Source organism: Otolemur garnettii, unplaced genomic scaffold (genome assembly GCF_000181295.1).
Source record: "Otolemur garnettii isolate 467f Iridium unplaced genomic scaffold, OtoGar3 scaffold00055, whole genome shotgun sequence".
NCBI classification, from domain to species: Eukaryota; Metazoa; Chordata; class Mammalia; order Primates; family Galagidae; genus Otolemur; species Otolemur garnettii.
In genome coordinates this window covers 12024991-12031349 of record NW_003852450.1, presented here as the reverse complement: position 1 = coordinate 12031349, position 6359 = coordinate 12024991, and positions in this window count along the sequence as shown.

The window sequence follows — 6359 nt, the reverse complement described above, 5'->3', positions numbered from 1 at the left end:
CATCCTTTCTACCTGGCCTGAACTCTGGGACCTGTATGCACAATGTAATTTCCAATTAATCCCCAGAGCCTCTGAGAGACTCTGCACTACCTGAGAAGTAAAGGCAGGTCTATTATCTGACCCAACACTGCACGGAAGTCCAAACCTGGGCATGATATCTTCTAACGATTTCTTTGCCACTACTTGGGCTTGCTCATGCTTGGTAGAGAAAGCTTGTACTCACCCAGAGAAAGTGTCAATGAATACTAAGAGATATTTATATCCATATTTACCTGGTTTGACTTCAGCGAAGTCCACTTCTCAATATGCACCTGGTTTTGTCCCTTGTTGGCGGGACCTTGGGTTCTGGGGATGTGGGGTGCTATTGGTCAGTTGACACACTTTACACACAGTCACTATTTCGTTAATTTTGGCATTCTGGTTTTGAATTTTTATCTCTGCATGGTGTAACAAGTCTTTCATTTTCCAAGTACCCATATGGGTTGAATGATGCATTTGTTTTAAGACCCGTAGACCTAGCTCACCAAGGAGGATGGTTTTTCCATCACAAGTGTGCCACCATCCGTTATACTTCTCCAGAGTATGAGCCATCTGGATCTGCTCTATCCATTGGAGATCTTCTGGTGTGTAGAGTGGTTTGTCAGGCAGGCAAGGAGGGCCTGGATCTGTGCTTTGGATGGGCAGTGTAGCTTCTGCTACCTGGGCTACTTCTTTGGCCACTTGGACAGCTCATCTGTTTCCTCTGGCCACTGGGGTGTCTTGTTGCTGATGTCCTGGGCAGTGCATTACTGCCACTTCCTGTGAGAGCCAGAGAGCTGCTAACAGAGTTAATATCTCATCTTTGTTCTTGACCATCTTACCTTCTGCCGTGAGCAGTCCTTGCTCTTGATAGATTGCCCCCATGGACATGCACCGTGGCAAAGGCATACTGGCTATAGGTATAGACATTTAGTCTCAGTCCTTCCCCCAGCATCAAAGCTTTTGTGAGGGCTATCAGTTCAGCTTTTTGTGCAGAAGTACCTGCTTGAAGAGGTTCTGCCCAGTCATGGTCTCAGTCACAACTGCGCCCCCACATACCTGCACCCATCCTTGATGATGCTGCTGCCATCTGTGTACCAGACAGCATCTGCATTTAACAGAGACTGGTCAGTTAAGTCCTGGTGAATGCAGTGGACTTGAGCCAGGATCTCAGTACATTCATGGAGGGGAGCTTCCAGCTCTGGGTCCAGCAGGAGGGTGGCAGGATTAAGGGTCGCTTTGGTCAAGAACTGGATTCTGGGAGGATTTAACAACAGGCTCTGATAATGGGTGAGTCAAGCATTACTTATCCACCGGTCAGGCGGCTGCTTCAACACCCCTTCTATGGCGTGGGGGGTTGTGACCAACAATTCCTGCCCCATTGTAAGTTTATCTGCGTCTTTGACAAGCAAAGCAGTGGCTGCAATTATATGCAGGCATGGGGGCCACCCTGCAGCTACCGGGTCTAACTTCTTGCATAAGTAAGCCACCAGTCTGTTCCAGGGGCCTATTGCTTGTGTCAATACTCCTTTAGTTATTTCTTTATGTTCATCTATATATAACTGGAAAGGTTTTGTGATGTCCAGGAGTCCTAATGCGGGGGCACATAACAGCACCACCTTGAGTGGCTTAAAAGCATTTTCTCTTTCTTCTGTCCAGTGGAAAGGCTGCGCTTTTTTGTTTTTTTGGTGGCTTCATATAATGGTTTAGCAATCTCTGCAAACGCTAAAATCCAAAGCCTGCAGAAGCCAGCAGCCCCTAAGAATTCGCAAACCTCCTGGGGTGAGGGGGGGGGTCAGGATTTTTAGCATGGTATCTTTCCTGGCCTGTGAAAGCCATCTCTGTCCTTCTTTTAGCACATACCCCAAGTAACTTACAGTTTGTTGGCAGATTTGGACTTTCTTAGCTGAAGCATGGTAGCCTAGTTCTCCTAGGGTGGCTAGCAGGTCCTGGGTCCCTTGCAGGCAGCCTTGTTCATCGGCAGCTGCTATCATTATGTCATCCACATACTGAAGGAGAGTCAGGCCAGGGTGCACTTTATGGAACTCACCCAAGTCTTCATGCAAGGCCTCATCAAAGATAGCTGGAGAGTTCTTGAAGCCCTGTGGTAGTCCAGGTCAGCTGTCCATTGATGCCTTCTTCAGGATTGCTCCACTTGAAGGCAAACATAGCCTGGCTTTGTGAAGCTAGAGGCAAGCTAAAAAAGGCATCTTTTAAATCTAGGACGGTGTACCACATTTGTGTTGGGTCCAGTGCACTTAGGAGCGTGTACGGGTTGGGCACAATTGGATGTATATCCGTAACCCATTTGTTAACTTCTCTGAAGTCCTGCACTGGGTGATAGTCATTTGTCAGAGGCTTTTTGATGGGAAGTAAAGGGGTATTCCAAGGGGACTGACATGGTGTCAAATTTCCTACTTTCAAAAGCCTCTGGATATGGGGTAAGATTCCTGTTTGTGCTTCTTGGGGCATCTGATACTGACGTACTCGAACTGGTTCAGCTTTTGGCTTAAGTTCTACTATTACTGGTGGTCTGTGGGCAGATAACCTATGCCTCCAGTTTCTGCCCAGGCTGACGGAAAGGAAATCATCCATTCAGACATCTAGGCCACCAGTGTAAGCACTGGGGGCTGATGTAGCCAATACTCATCTTGAAGCCTCAGAATCAACACCTGGATAGGGCGCCCCTGCCCGTCTGTAACTTGGGGTCCTTCTCTTTTGAAAGTGATCTGGGCTCCTATTTTGTTTAACAGGTCTCACCCAAAAAGCAGGTACAGACAGTCTGAAATGACCATAAATGTGTGGGATACCTGGCCTGCACCCACGTCCACATTTCTTAGGGTAGTCCATGAGTATTTTTTAATTCCAGTGGCCCCTTGGACCCAAGACTTTTTGGTGTCCATCTTGCCCTGGTCTGATACCAGGACTGAATGCTGAGCGCCCATGTCCACCAAAAAGTCTATTGGTGTCCCCTCCACTTTGAGGGTTACCCTGGGTTCAGGGAGGGACGCTGAACCCTGACCCCTCTAATCACTCAGTTCTCCAAGTTCTAAAACCTGAGTTTTATGGGGGAGACGGTTAGGACACTCTTTAGCCCAGTGTCCAAATTCTTTACAATAGGTACACCGATCTCTCTACAGTCATCGGTGCCCCTTGGAGGACCTCTCCTTACCTCCCTCTGCCTACTGTCACAGTTGGTCCTGTTTGTCACTTGGCTTAGCTGTTGTGGCAGCCAACAGAATTTTGACCAGGTCTTGAGTTTGTTTGGCCCAAGCCCAGGTGTTTTTCTCTTCCTGAGTTTCTTTGTTGCTATACACTTTCTCTGCTACTGCAAGCAAAACTTGTAAAGATTTTTCAGCCAGTCTATCTACTCTCTGCAGCTTCCGTTTTATGTCTGGGGCTGACTGGTTAACAAAGGCCATAATAACAGTGGCCTTGTTTTCCTCCACCTCCAGATCAAGGGGAGTGTAAGTACGGATCAAGGGGAGTGTAAGTACGGAAAATCTCCATAATCCTTTCTAAGAATGCAGCTGGAGATTCCGATTTTTCCTGCTGCACATTCCCTACTTTAGCAAAATTGGTCAGCTTATGAGCCGTTTTAAGGAGACCCCCTCCCATGAGAGTCTGGAGCCTCTCCTTACCTTCAGCTGTGTGGAAATCCCAGTTAGGGAGCGTGAGGGGGAAACAAGTGTCAATAACAGCTTGGTTGGTTGTAGGGTTCCCATTTCCCCCCAGGACTATTTTCCTGGCCTCTGCCAGGATCCAATCCTGTTCCTCAGTGGTGAAGAGGACCTGTAGTAGCTGCTGGCAATCATCCCAAGTGGGCTGATGAGTAAAAAGGATGGAATCTAAAGATCAATTAGAGCAGTTGGTTTCTCAGAAAACTTTGGATTCTGCAATTTCCAGTTATAGAGGTCAGTAGTGGCGAACGGCCAATAGTGCAGGGGTTGTTCCCCATTATCATCAGGAGGGCCTACTGCCCATAAAGGAAGGACAGTGGAATCTGCAGCCAGTACCCACAGCTGCTCTCGCTGTGCCCTCTGACACATGTGGGGAGGGCTCCCCAATGGTCTCGAGGGACCAGCTGCTGCTGCTGTTCATTGTCCTGCAGAGGGACACAAGGAGCCTCTGGCGGGGACAGATAAGGAGGAGGAAACAAAGAATCTGGGTCATTCCATCCCTGCAGTACAGGATAGAGGGGAGTAGTTGGTCGGGGAGACTCTTTAGGTTTTTCTTTAGGAGCTAATATCTCCTGAGGCTCTTCCTGCTTAGGTGGCAAGATGGCTTTCAGCCATGCTGGTGGATCTTAAAAAAAGTCCTGCCAGGTTTTAATGTGTGGGAACTGATCCAGATGGCTGGGCCGATGCTGATACACTACATCTTTGACCTGGAAAATAATAGGAAGATGGAAAGTTCCTTCCAGGGAACACTCAACGTTAAAGGTCAGCCATTCGTTCCTGCAAAAGATTTCCAGTTTAGATTTTTTAACACTGAGACCAAGGTTCTGAGTTCAGCCTTTGAAGTCCTGGAAATGGTCTAAAATCAAAGATAAAGGAGTCATCTGCATCTGTCCCATGTCGCCCACCATCACCAAAATGCACACGAAACACAGAAAACACAAAACACAACAAAAAGCCAATGTCCGTCCCTTACAAGACTGGTAACAAAACTGAAATTGGGATGATGGCAGAAGGCCAACTGATGGGAGTGACCTGCCCTGTCCGTCCAGAAACACTGAGATCAATTCCACCTGACCCCTTTCAGCAGGATCTGGCGATTCCACAGCCCAGTCCCCCATAGATGTGGGGCCTAGAACGTCTTCCAGAACCCTGGCTGATAGCCTTTCAGCAGCACCACCACCTGGGCTTTCTTTCAGCTCAACCAGAGTACCAAAATCTTGGGCCCACATACAGACACAAACACTGACACACACTGGTACCAGAACACTCACCACTCTTCAGCCCTCCAGTTCAGGGTCCTTGGGGGGTCATATGGAATCTTGGAAAAGCCCCCTAAATGTTGTGCCCAGATCGTATAGTTCCCAAAGACCACCAGGAGATGAGTCCGATGCAAAAGCAAATGGCAGTAAGCTCGAGCTTTATTGCAGTAAGCTCGAGCTTGGACTCCTGGGGTGTCAGATGGTACGGATCCTGGCCAAGAGCCAAGAGCTCTGGGGCACAGGGTTTTTATGGGGTTGGGATCATAGGTGGGGTTTTGGAAGATCTAAGTATGGGGCAGCATAGTATTAGGCACTAGTGACTCAGTGGTCTGATCACAAGGTGTGCCCTGATTGAGTGGTAGGAATCATGCGATTATGGGGAAATACCTGGAGGGGAAATCGAAACTTATTTCTCAAGGTGGTGGGAGCTGCCTAAAATGGCATTTGTCTGGTTGTCTCAGTACCAAGACTGAAATGTAAACAAATACAAAATTAGTCCATACTAATAATGAATGAGTCATAAAGAATATCCCATAGAAGAAAACCAAGACTTGATGATGGCTTCACCATTAAATTTTAACAAATACTTAAAGAATCAATACCAATCCTTCTCTAATTCTGCTAAAAATTTGGAGAAAGAATACTTTCAAACTGATTTTCTTATTTATGTTTATTTTCATTTGTTTTTTTTAAATTTTCAGACAAATATAAATGTACAAATGCTTAGGTTACATTGTTATTCTAAGGTAACATACAAGTTGTATTTGAACCCTTCATCCAGTGTGCTGTATACCCTTACATGGTGCACATTAGGGAAGATCGCCACAACCATCTCAGCTTCCTTTTCTCATTTCCCTCCTCTCCCTGCTCACTTGAAGATACTTGTGTTTTTCTCTCCTATGAGTGTGTAGTTGTTTTTTTATTGGTTTCATATTGGTATTGAGTACATTGGATACTTGCTCTTCTATTCTGTGCTACTCTACTAAGAATATTTTTCAATTCCATCCAGGTAAATATAAAAGATATAAAATCTCAATCTTTTTAGGGCTGAATAGTATTAGACAATATACATATACCACAGTTTATTATTCCATTCGTGGGTTCATGGGCACTTGGGTTGCTTCCACATCCTGGCAATTCCGAATTAAGCTTCAATAAACATTCTATGGCAAATATCCTTATGATAAAATGATTTTTTACTTTTTGGTAGATACCTAGTAATGAGGTTGCGAGATCAAATGGAAGGTCTCCTTTGACTTCTTTGAGCATTCTCTGTGCTTCTTTCCACAGAGGCAGTATTGATTTGCAATCCCACCAGCAGTGCAAAAGTGTTCTGTTCTCTCCACATCCACACCAGCATCTGTAGCTTTGAAATTCTGGGATGTGGACAATTCTCATAGGG